A 12,244-nucleotide genomic window follows, 5' to 3' on the forward strand; every position below is an offset into this window, starting at 1 on the left:
GACTTCAAAATATACTACAAAGCAATAGTAATCAAAACAGCATGGTACTGGCACAAAAACAGACACATAGACCAATGGAACAAAATAGAGAATTCAGAAATAAATCCATGTACCCACAGCCAACTGATTTTTGACAAAGGAGCCAAGAGCATACTTTGGGGAAAGGACAGTCTCTTTAGTAAATGGTACTGGGAAAACTGAAGATCCATACGCAGAAGAGTGAAACTAGACCTGCATCTCTCACCATATACCAAAATCAACTCAAAATGGATTAAAGACTTAAATGAAACTATAAAACTTCTAGAAGAAAACATAGGGGAAACACTTCAGGATGTAGGACTGGGCAAAACTTTATGAATAATAAATTCAGAAGCACAGAGAACAAAAGCAAAAATTAACAAATGAGATTATATCAAACTAAAAAGCTTCTGTATGACAGAGGAAATAATCAAAAGAGTGAAAAGACAACCTGCAGAATGGGAGAAAATGTTTGCAAACTATACATCCTACACGGGAGTAATATCCAGAATATACAAAGAACTCAAACAACTCAATAGTAAAAAACCAAATAATCCAATTAAAATATGGGCAAAGGAACCAAATAGACATTTTTCAAAAGAAGGCATACGAATGGCCAACAGGCATATGAAAAAATGCTCAACACTGCTAATCATCAGAGATATGCAAATTGAAACCGCAATGAGATATCATCTCACCCCAGTTAAAATAGCTATTATCAAAAAGATAGAAAATAAGAGTTGGAACGAACCTAAATGTCCTTCCACAGATGACTGGATAAAGAAAACATGATATATATACACAATGGATAGTACTAAGCCATAAAAAAGGATGAATGTCTGCCATTTGCAGCAGCATGGATGAGCTTGGAGAAAATTATAAGTGAAATAAGCCAGGCACATAGAGAAATACCACATGCTTTCACTCGTATATGGAAGCTAAAAAGTTGATCTCATAGAAGTAGAGAGTAGAATAGTGGTTACTAGAGACTGGTGGGTGAAGGGGAGATGGGGAGATGGGTAGTTAGTGGATACAAAACATTAGAGAGATAGGAAGAATGGGATCCAGTGTTCTATAGCAGTATAGGGAGACTACAGTTAACAAAGTACTGTGTATCTTTGAATAGCTAGTCAAGATGATGCTGAATGTTCCTAACACAATGTGACAAATGTTTGAGGTGATGGATATACTAAGCACCCTGATAAGATCATTGTACACAGTATGAATGTACTCAAATATCACATTTTACTCCATAAATATATACAATTATCATGGGTCAATTAAGAAAAATAAATTAAGAAGAAATAGAGAGTAGAATAGTGGTTACCAGAGGCAGGGAAAGGGAGTGGAGATGGGGGGACAGGGAAAGGTTGGTACACCCGTATAAAGCAACAAAGTTACAGTTAGATAGGAAGAATAAGTTCTGGTGCCCTGGGGTGACAATAGCTAATAATATTATATTATATATTTCAAGATGGCCAGAAGAGAGGATCTTGAATGTTATAACCACAAAGAAATGATGAATGTTTAGGTGATAGTTTATGCTAACTATTCTGATTAGATCACTGTACAATATATGCATGTATTGAAACAACAAGCCATACCCCATAAACATGTACAATGAAAAAAATAAATTAAAATTTTAAAAAAGAAAAGAATCAGCTTGGAAAATTAAAAAAACAAGTCATGTGTTTTTTTTAAAAAAAGCAATTCAGTGTGACCCCATTTATGCAAAATTGAATAAATGGATATTAAATGAGAATGGATATATACAGAAGGGAACTAAGAAAATGGTAAAAATAATAGTAATAATGGTAGTTAACTTAGTGAAACATCAGGTTTTTATTTTTTTCTGTTGAAGGATAACTTTTTAAAAGGTAAAATCATGACCCTCATACAAATATAAAATGAACAAATGGCAAAAATTCTATTAACTCATTAATTAATGAGAGGAACCACCAAGATATTACAATTGATCAAAGGTAAAATCAAAGAACCACACATATACAGGCCATAGAAACACTAAAATAAATTTTCCTAATAGATACAAAGCTGATTTCTTCCACAGTGAAGGAAGAAAATGAATTGAAACTCCTCCAGATAAAATTTATTTACATCTGTGGTTAGGCATAATTTGCATTGCTCTTAGTCATCTAAAACTCACAGAGTTGTAAATAGCTCAAAGACAACGAAATGTGCAGAGGCCCCACAGAATCAGGTCACCTAGAGGAGTGTGCTAGACCACGCCTAGTCTTGCAAATGAAGACACCTAGTACATTTCAAAATCAGGTTCGTTTTGAAGTCTTTTGCAACTTTTCCCTAAATATCTAAAAATTTTTACAATGAACATGTACTCTTTTTTAAATGCATGCATCCTTTTTGAAAAAAACCCCACAATATTAGATGCTCCTTTTCCTAAGTCAACTTAGGTATCACCTTCCCCAGGATATTTTATCTAACCACCCCCACCCCAAGATTAAGTTAGGTGCCCTTCCCTTCCCTGTGCTCCCATAAAACTGTGTTAATCATGTTCCTCCTACAATGTATTATAATCATTTATTTTTCTGCAGGCCTAGCTCAGACTGTGAGTCTCCTGAGCACCGAAATTATGAGTCATCTTTGTATTCTGAGTGCCCAGAACATGGGAGGTTCCCAGTAAATGTTCAGTGAGTGAATGAAGAAACTAGTGCACTCTCGGGTTCTGTATCTTTTTCCAAGTAAAGCAATATGTGATAGGAGCAGAGAAGCAGAGAGAAAGAGAGAGAGAGAGAGAGAGAGAGAGAGAGAGAAAGAGAGAGAGATGCTTAGCTTTTGCTTCTCCCAAGCAGATCTTGCACAAGAAATGGTTTTGGGAAAGGAGACAGAATGATTCTGTCCTTGAACAAGATGAAGCCCCAGAATTTAAGAATTTAAAACTTAAGAATAAACCTCCTGGAGTGACATTGACAAAAAGATAAGTGGGAAGAGAAGGAAACCTTACATTCTATTTTGAATTCTTGGCTACAAGGAAGGTAAGAAACCATAATGAATAGAAATTGAGTAGGAATAATGAGTACGAATTGCAGGAGCTAAATTTCTGAGAAAAAAGATTATGAATGTTTGCTTCAAAGTTTGATTCAAAGTGTTTAAAGTTTGCTTCAAACGCATTTATCTGCTTTGATATTTGCCTGAGATTTACTAAGTTTGAATTGCTTAAATAAGGGAATTGGCTTTATGTAAATAAGATAAGTACCTAGCTATGGATTTGTGGAGATTCAAACAGAGGGCTAGTACCCTAAATAACAGGAAAACACAGGTTTACAGTGGACACAAAGCCTGGTGCCACCCAAAGCCTAAGCACTTAAAAATCAAGAATGGCTACTTTACAATAAATGTTTTGAGACCAGAGCTAGATTGACACAACTGAGAGCACAGGGAAAGAGTCTGACACGCTGTGACTAAGGAATGTGACCCATGGGTCCAGTGAGGCTTCTAAGAAACTCGTATTAATGCAGCCAAATTTTTTTTCAGTCATTTATTCATTCATTCAACAAATACCTATTAAGGAATACTAGGTGCTGGCCACCCTGCTAAAAGTGATAAATGCAACAGCTGCCTCTGGTTAGTGAGATAAATGTTAGAAGAGGCATAAGCACAGGGGGCCACTAGGTCACATGAAGGAAACAATAAATCAGCTTGGGGGGGGGGGTCAGAAAGGACTCCTCTCATGTGCTGAAAATGAAGATAAGTCTGGAAGAAGAGGCCAAGGGATGAAAATCAGCCAGAGCAGAGCCCTGCAAGCAGGGAGTGAGGTGTATCCCAAGGCTTGAGGCCAGAGACACACAGGGGATAAAATGATAAAACACTTCACCCTTAAGCAGCCATGAAATGACTTGTAATTTAGACACTTTATAGTTTACAAAGCCCTTTCATCTTTTAATTTATTTTGTCTTCTCATAACAAACCTTCAAAGTAGATGTTCATTATCCTAGGGAATGTCCATTAATAAATATTTATTGAATCTATCTGCATATATGTCAGGGTTTGATTCCAGGTAACAGAAACCATTCCAATTAGTTTAAAGAGAAGAGATTTAATACAGGAAATTCTACACTTGTAAAACCCTTGGAAGGGCTAGAGGGGCAGGTTCTAGGCTAAGTTTCTAGGAATGATTCCCAGACCACCCTGTTCTAGCCCAACAAGGGAGATGCTTTTCATCTCCCTACTTACAGGAAGTGCTTACTGGTGGGCTGTGATTGCCTTTCCAGAGGCCTCCCTCCTTGGACCAAGTTGACCAAGAAGAAGACCAAACAGAAACCTCTATGTTTAGAGACTTGTGGCTTCACTCTCCTTGAGAAGCACCAGCAGAGAGGCCAATTATAGGGTCAAACTGGCTAACAAAGTTGTCGCGATCACAGGATCGTCGAACAGGTGAGACCTACTCTTTGGGAATTGGGAACTGTGGGTGCCTCTGGATTTTGTGGAGCTTTCTTGTCTTAGCCTTATCCCCACAAAGCAAAGCCTGCTAGCCTTAAGTGTTAGTAGTTTTTTGGGAATGTGACCCTAGAGAGAAACAGCGAGGAAAGGAGACAAAGGCAGTGGGATGTTGTGGAGTTGGCCCACTACAGGCCCGTGTATGACAGGTTCATCTCATCACTGGGTGATGGGTGCACCTCAGAGGCATCCATCAGGGAAGACAAGGGAATTCTTCCATTGCTCACTTCTTCCACAGTCAAGAGTTGCCCTACATGGGTTAATGCCCAACTTCCACATGCCTGTGAGCACTCAGTGGTTTCACAGGCCTGAGGCAAGGAGCTCTCAGGCTGCAACTGCAAAGCTAACCAAAGCATTGAGGAACTGAGAATGGGTTGTTACAGTAGTAGTTCCAATGGGAGGTGAGGCCATGAAGATCTGATGTGGTACAGAGGAGCTCCAACATACCCATGCTGACATATTCCCTGCTTACCTCCTCTGGTCCTCTGACCATCCAGAAGTAGGGCATGCAGTTAGCTGCTCTGGGTTAGTGGAGAGAATTCATTTGGTACCACAAGGCAGAAATACAGCAAGGAAGAAAGGGCTGACTCAGTCCAAGGCTGAATTGTCACCTCCCCTCCATCTCTGCCTGCAGGACTGGCCTCACCATTGCCTGGCATCTGGCCCAGTATGGCACCCATGTAGTCATCAGCAGCAGAATGTGGACCAGGCCATGGCCATGCTGCAGGAGGAGGGGCTGAGCGTGACGGGCACCAAGTGCCACGTGGAGAAGGCTGAGGACCAGGAGTGGCTGGTGGCCACGGTGAGGGGCACAGAAGGAAGTACAGACAGGGATACAGGGATTCTGCTGCTGTGACCCGCACTAGGGGAGAGAGCTAAAGGCATCATCACATGAATCAAGTCAACTATGTGTCACTCAACCCCCAGGCAGGAGGCCCACAATCTCCCCTGAACAGACCTGGGCCGAGGAATGACATGCTCGGGAGGGCAGAAATTGGGGTAGGGAGCATGCTGGTGGGGAAGGAAGAGTCCGCTTACAGCCACCAGCATGTGCCCAGTGTCAGCAGGTCCTCCTGGAAGACCCCTGAGGAGGGATCTGAGGGAGACAGACACGTCATAGAGATTTTGTAGGGGACAGTAAGACTTCAGGAAATGGTGCAGGTAAGAGATGTGCTTGGAGACTGGTAGCCCCAGTACCTGGGACTAGAAGGAGGACATGAAAGGGTACCTGGGGTGATACTCCACCCCTTTTAGTCCAGAAGCTCAGTGCCTAGTTCCCGAAAGAGAAGAGAGGGATCTCCATCGTCACTTGGTGGTGTTGTCCTCCTGTGCTCTGGATTTGACCCAGACATAGCCCAGGGACAGCTAACAGAATTCACCTCCCACCGCAGCAGAAACCTTCTTTCGCTCCCTGACCCTGGTCCTCAGTGTCCCCTTCTTGCCTGCAGGCCCTGGAGTGCTGTGGGGGTGTCGACTTCCTAGTGTGCGTGGCAGGGTTCAATCCATTGGTGGAGAGCACTCGGTGCCAGTGAACAGGTCTGGGACAAGGTGAGGTCTGGCTGCACCTCATCTTCACCGCCTGGGGAAGCCTCTCTCCATCTCGGCTCACACACCCAGGGCTGGTCCTCAGCTCCCACTCATCCACCCTCCCATCACAGACTCATTGGCACAGAGCGAGGCTGGATGCCTAGGTTCTTTAAGCCTCAGTTTCCCTATCTGGGAGATGGAGGTAAGAGTGTCTAAATTACAGTTCCGATCCCCATTGTTCAGGAGCTCCCAGTCTGCAGGGAGTGTCCAATGTAAGACCAAATAGTCACAAAAAATGTGGGCACAGAGGGGAATGACTCCCTTTCTTGCCCAGGGATGCTTAATCCCCTAGGTTGTAATCCTGAAATCCAGTTTATCAGTTTGCTAGGGCTGCCATAATGTAGTACCACCAACTGGGTAGATTAAAAAACAGAAATTTATTGTCTCATGTTTCTTGAGGCTAGAAGTCTGAGATCAAGGTGTCAGCAAGGTTGGTTCCTTCTGAGGGCTGTAGGGGAGAATCTGTTCCATGACTCTCACTTCGTTTCTGGTGGTTTGCTGCCAATATTTGGTGTTCCTTGGCTTATAGAAGCATCAGCCCAGTCTCTGCCTTCATCTTCTTATGGCATTCTCCCTGTGCATGTTTGTTTCCATGTTTCCCCTTTTCATGAGGACACCAGCCAAACTGGATTAAGCACCCACCCTATTCCAGTATGACTTCATCTTAACCACATCTGCAATGACCCTATTGCCAAATAAGGTCACTTTCTGAGATACTGGGGGTTAGGATTTCAACGTATGTATTTGGGGGGTACACAGTTCAACCAGTCTTCCCTAGACCCAGTTGGCTAGTTCCTTCTCAGCCTGAGATGGAATATTGTCCTCAGACTGGTGCCCTTGGAGACATGGGGTGACATCCTGCAGATGCTGGGGTCTTCTGCCTGCAGAGTCCTCAGCCTGATCCCTTTATTCCTGTGTCTTCAGGCACCCCCCTTCCATGCATGCCCAGGAAAGCCAACTCTCTGACCATTTCCCTTTGCCAGAAGCCATCATGCCAACATTCTAATGTGGTATATTTCCTAGCACAGTGAGAACACTGGACTGACTGTGTCCCCCCTCCCCCAACCTTCCTTTTCTCTGATCTCAGGTCTTGAACGTGAAGGCCCCGGCCCTGCGCTGAGCCAGGTGCTGCCTCACATGGAGAACAGGGGGGAAGGGGGCAGAGAGGGAGTCATCGCTGTCAAACAGGGAGCAGGAGAACTAGAAAGAGGGAGCTGGATTTGAGTTAGATCTTCTCACTGGGAAACAGGCCAGTAATACAACAGTGAAAGTTTGACTTTCAGGCTTCCTGGTTAGCTAAAAAAAACAAAAAAATTCTATCCATTAGTGTTATTCTTTCGTATCTAGAGTGCCCAGGGAGTCTGGTAAGGGCTCTACTGGAAGGAGAACGAGGGATTTGCAGACAGAAAGGCCCAGAGTGCCCACAACTGTCCTGGAATCAGAGAAATGGAAGTGGCCTCTCTTGAGCTGCAGAAGCTCAGGTCACAAGAGCCCAGGTTGACAACCCTGTCATCCCACAACCTGCCTATAACCAGACCAGACTGGTTTCCCAGTCCCACTCAACTCTTGTCCCTCCTGCTTCCTAATTCTTATACTGGCCTTTGTCCCCTCCCCACCTACACATGTTCCCCCAGCCCCTGCCAGTCAATCCCCAAATTGGAAAGCCTGCTTCCTTGCCTCTCCCCACAGCCCGTGGTAGAGGCCTGCCTGACCAGCTCCATCCTCACCTGGGGGATGGGCCCACAGCTGTCTCGTGCTGTTCTGATTTGCCACTGCTCTCAGTGACTTGGGCTGCTCCCAGAGGTTCTCCAGGAGCCCAGCATTTATCCTGTGGCAGGAACCGTCTGGCTGTGCTCCAGGGAGCTCCTTCTCACTCACTGGATTTCAGGCCCAATCATTAGAAGCTTTTCATTTTCCGGCCACTGCAGGAACACAGCATCTCCTGAGAAGCCATCCCCATTCCAGTCCTCCAGCTTAGGCCTGTCTTCTTCCTGTTCCCTGGCCATATCCCAGCCCCTCAGGCTTCTCCTGCTGCCTAGCCATGCCTCCTCTGAAGGTCTGGGCCATCCGGTTATCTCCACCAGCATTACCCTCATGCCCTCCTTGAATGGTCAGTGGAGGTTTTCTCAACCTCAGGTAAAGCGCTTTGCAGATGTATCTTTAAGACCCCCCTTCCAGTTGGACTGCTTTCCTTCAGTTCCTCCCATATGGACATTCTGGAGGAGCCATGGAATTCTGCAAGCACATACTGAACACCTCGTTATAGGTGGGCTGCTTCTCTGACCTGTGTAATCATCTGTGAAACACAACTAGGACTTTTAACTAATAATGACTTCCAAGTCCCCTTCCAGCCCTAACAGGCATGATGTGGTATGAGATTGAACCATATTTTCAAAAATACCATTTTTGTACATAAAAATGGCCAAATACAGTAATTTATGTAGTTCAACACAATACAATGGTTTTTAAACTGTTTGTAATAACAGAACCCTTTTATTAAAGAATACCTTCAACAGGAACCCAATATATAAAACAGACAAGAGCAGAGATGCCCAGGTTGAAATGTGGATTGTGGACATAGCGCTCAACCCCTTGGTCTCTGCCTAATCCCCCGTTGCTGGTCTTGAGCACCTCTGCAGAGTCTGGCCTCACAAAACTGATGGTAAACTCCTAGCGTAATGAAGTCAGCATGGGCTTTAGAAGCAGAGAGACCTACCTTTAGATCCTTGCTCTGACACAACTACTCATTCTTAGCAATTAAGCTTTCTGGGCCTTCATTTCCTTATCTATTAAGTAGGAATAATAATGCTTAGCAGACCTGTTGTGAATATGACTTGACATGATAAAATATATCAATTACCAAGCAACATGTACATAGTAGAAACTATACATATATTTACTAAATAATAAACTTTATTTGAAAATGAATATTATCTAGCCTATAGATTATCATATAAGTAGTATAAATATAATTTAATAATAATTAAATTGGCCTTAATATTTATAATAAACACTATTGATATTATAATTATTACTACTCTTATTAGTTATACGATCTGAGCAAGTAAAACATTGCTTTCTCCAACCTTGTGAACAAGGCAGGAGTTCATGAAGGAAGATCCATTTAAATTGTTTTCATTCATCCTTATCTACCTGTCAAAATCCTAACTGTTCTTTACAATCCAGTTCAAATGGAGCTTCCCATATGCTGAAAGAAAATAACTATCAACCTAGAATTCATACCTATGAAATACATCTTTCAAAAATTAAGGCAAAATTACAACACCCTCAGACAAACAAAAACAGAGTTTGCTACCAGAAGACCTTCACTAAAGGAAATTCTAAATGGTGTACTTCAGGCAGAAGGGAAAAAAAATAATCCCATATGGAAAATCTAGGATAAAAGTAAGAATGAAAAATACAGAATATAATATGTGAACAAATTTAACCACTTATAATCACTTATTTGCTTATAAAAAGCAATAATGGTGTTTCATGGGGCTAAAAAAATTAAAATATGCAAAAAATAATGTTCAAATCAGGAAGTTAGAAATGGAGTTAGGGTGTAAGATTTTCATGTTGTTTGAGAGAAGGTAAAAATATTAATCTTAATTTCGTAAATTAAACAGGCCTGTTTTACTTTCCAGGGTAACAGCTACGAGACTGGCAACAGAGTATGCAGTATATTTTCAAAGTAATAGAGAGGGAAGTGGAAACAGAAAATATAATCCGAAAGAAAGCAAGAAGGGCCAGGAAACAAAATGAAGAACTGGGGGAATAAAAAAATAAATAAAAAAGTACAAAATTGGATGTTAGACACTAATCCTAGTATATCAGCAATTGCAGTTAAAATATAAAGATTGTAGGGCCAGCCCTTGGCTCACTGGGGAGAGTGTGGTGCTGATAACACCAAGGCCATGGGTTAAGATCCCCTTGTCGGTCATCTTTTTAAATATAGATAGATAGATAGATAGATAGATAGATAGATAGATAGATAGATAGATAGATAGATAGATAGATAGATAGATACACACAAAGATTGTCAAGCTAGAATTTGTAATCGAAAACAAAATCTAGGCATAATTGAAGACTTAAGAGAATGTGGAGATAAATCCCAGGCCCAGGCCTCTTTCTGTCACTCGCACAGCCTGCCTCCCCTCTTCCAGTAGGCTCGACTGTCAGTCACACCCAGAATGACTGGCTTCAGCTCACACACTACCCCATCCTTATCTTCCCAGGCAAGGTTCAGTGCTCCTGGTCTCCTCATTTGCAGCCTATACTCCACCTGCTGTTAAGTATGATTGTCTGTGGTGAGGGTAAGAAGAAACTCTCTCTCATTTCAACTGGAAAAGTGGGTGCATGAAAACATCCAAGGTTTGACAATTGCTCCCTCAGGAAAACTCACATGCAAAAGTGATCATTGTGTGTCACAGATCTTGCCTTTAACATAAATGCACTTAGTGGGAGCCTCCTGCTTCCTCTTTTGGGCATCGTCTCCCAGAGTTGATGATCTGGAGGTGTTATTGGGATGGATTTCCTGAGCAAAACCCAGAAAATCCAAGGTCTCTCCCTTGTCCCCAGTTCTAGCCTATTAATCTATTTCCCTTTCTGTCCACAGAGGATGGGGTCTACAGTGTTAGTAAAACAGCAGTGCTGGGCCTCACCAAGACCCTGGCAGTGAAATTGGCACCAAAGAACATCCAGATGAACTGCCTGGTACAAGGAGCCACCAACACAGACTTTAGCCAAGTGGCAGCTTGTGTTCTATCCCCACTGATCAGCAGGGTGCTTCTCCCGTCCAGGCCATGCTCCACAGAGACCTGGATTCTCGAACCTGGACCTGTGGACTCTTGTCCTGATGCTCTGGCCCACAGCCTTTGGGATCAGCAGCAGAATTAGAATCAGTTCTCTGTCGGGCCACAAAGACCACAGGCCAGCATGATGTAGAGCCCATGGGACTCCTTCTGTATGAGCAGCACTAACCTTTTAACCTTTCCTATAGCTCATTGAGGACTCAGCCTTACAGGACCATGTGAAGGAACTCTACGGAATACAGAGGTTGGTTGTGGTGAAGCAGTGTCCCTTGTGGATCTGCATTAACATGATCTCAGAACCTTTATGATGGATAAAAGATCACACACCACCCCTCTGCAGGCTATTACCCATTTCTGGGGTCTGACAACATGCTCAGGCCTGAGGTGACCTCTGCAAGTCCCTGTGGAGCCCACATATCTTCACTTGCAGACCTTCGCTCCTCCCATGGGCAGTCTTGATTTCACAGTGTCCCATGGGAGCCCAGAGCTCATGGGGAAGGTGTCATCAGACTCAGCCCCACCTCCTCTTTCCATGCAGACTGGGGCGACCTGAGGACTGTGCGGGACTTGCGTCTTTCCTGTACTCTCCAGATGCCAGCTACATCACCGGGGAGAACATCGTGGTGGCCAGCTATTCCTCTCACCTCTGAGGGGTGTAAGCTCAGAGCTGGGGCTTGCCTCTCCCATGTGGCCCTGGGGCCACCATGCTGCGACACCTTATTAACAATGAGCCTGTGCCCCAAGTACACACTTTAATTTCAAAACCTTCACTGCCAGAAATAATAAAGGACATCAGAAAAGAGAGCTTATGGTATGCAACTATTGTTAAAACCAGCTAAAATAATGTCAGCTTTGCCAGGAAACAAAATGTGTGCTTGAGAGTCTTGGGAAAAAGAAAGGAGCTAAAGTTAGGGAGAAAGCTGAAAGGAAGGAGAAGACAATGGCTTTTTGAGCACATGACTAAATGCTTTCACGTGGATGTCTCCTAAACATCTGTGTGAGCCTGATATTTTAATCTCTAATTTTACAGCTGAGGAAGCCAAGACTTGGAGGGATGTAAGGAAATCTCTGAGGACAACACCTAGTCCAAGAACAGGCACTGAACCCCAGTCTCTTTGTACAACAAAGAGGGATCAGCACAGAACCCTTGTCTGAGGGGAAAGACCAGCCCCCGGGGTCCTCATTTTTCCTTCAGATCCCTGTCCCGACAGATTAGATCTGGTCTACCTGACTTCACATAACTTAGCCTTCCACAGATATATGTGCCAGCGCAGTAACTATTATCTCTCACTTGATGAATTTAGACCCCTAGCACCTGAATGTCAGAGACAGTGGCAGGCCCTGTGCGTGCC

At 43.4% G+C, this 12,244-nt stretch overlaps 1 pseudogene; it reads left to right on the forward strand.

Moving 5' to 3' along the window:
• Positions 1 to 11,542, forward strand: part of LOC134372711 (dehydrogenase/reductase SDR family member 2, mitochondrial-like) — a 109,966-nt pseudogene extending 98,424 nt beyond the window's left edge.
• The last annotated feature ends 702 nt before the right edge of the window (positions 11,543 to 12,244 follow it).

Source organism: Cynocephalus volans, chromosome 3, assembly GCF_027409185.1.
Source record: "Cynocephalus volans isolate mCynVol1 chromosome 3, mCynVol1.pri, whole genome shotgun sequence".
NCBI lineage: Eukaryota > Metazoa > Chordata > Mammalia > Dermoptera > Cynocephalidae > Cynocephalus > Cynocephalus volans.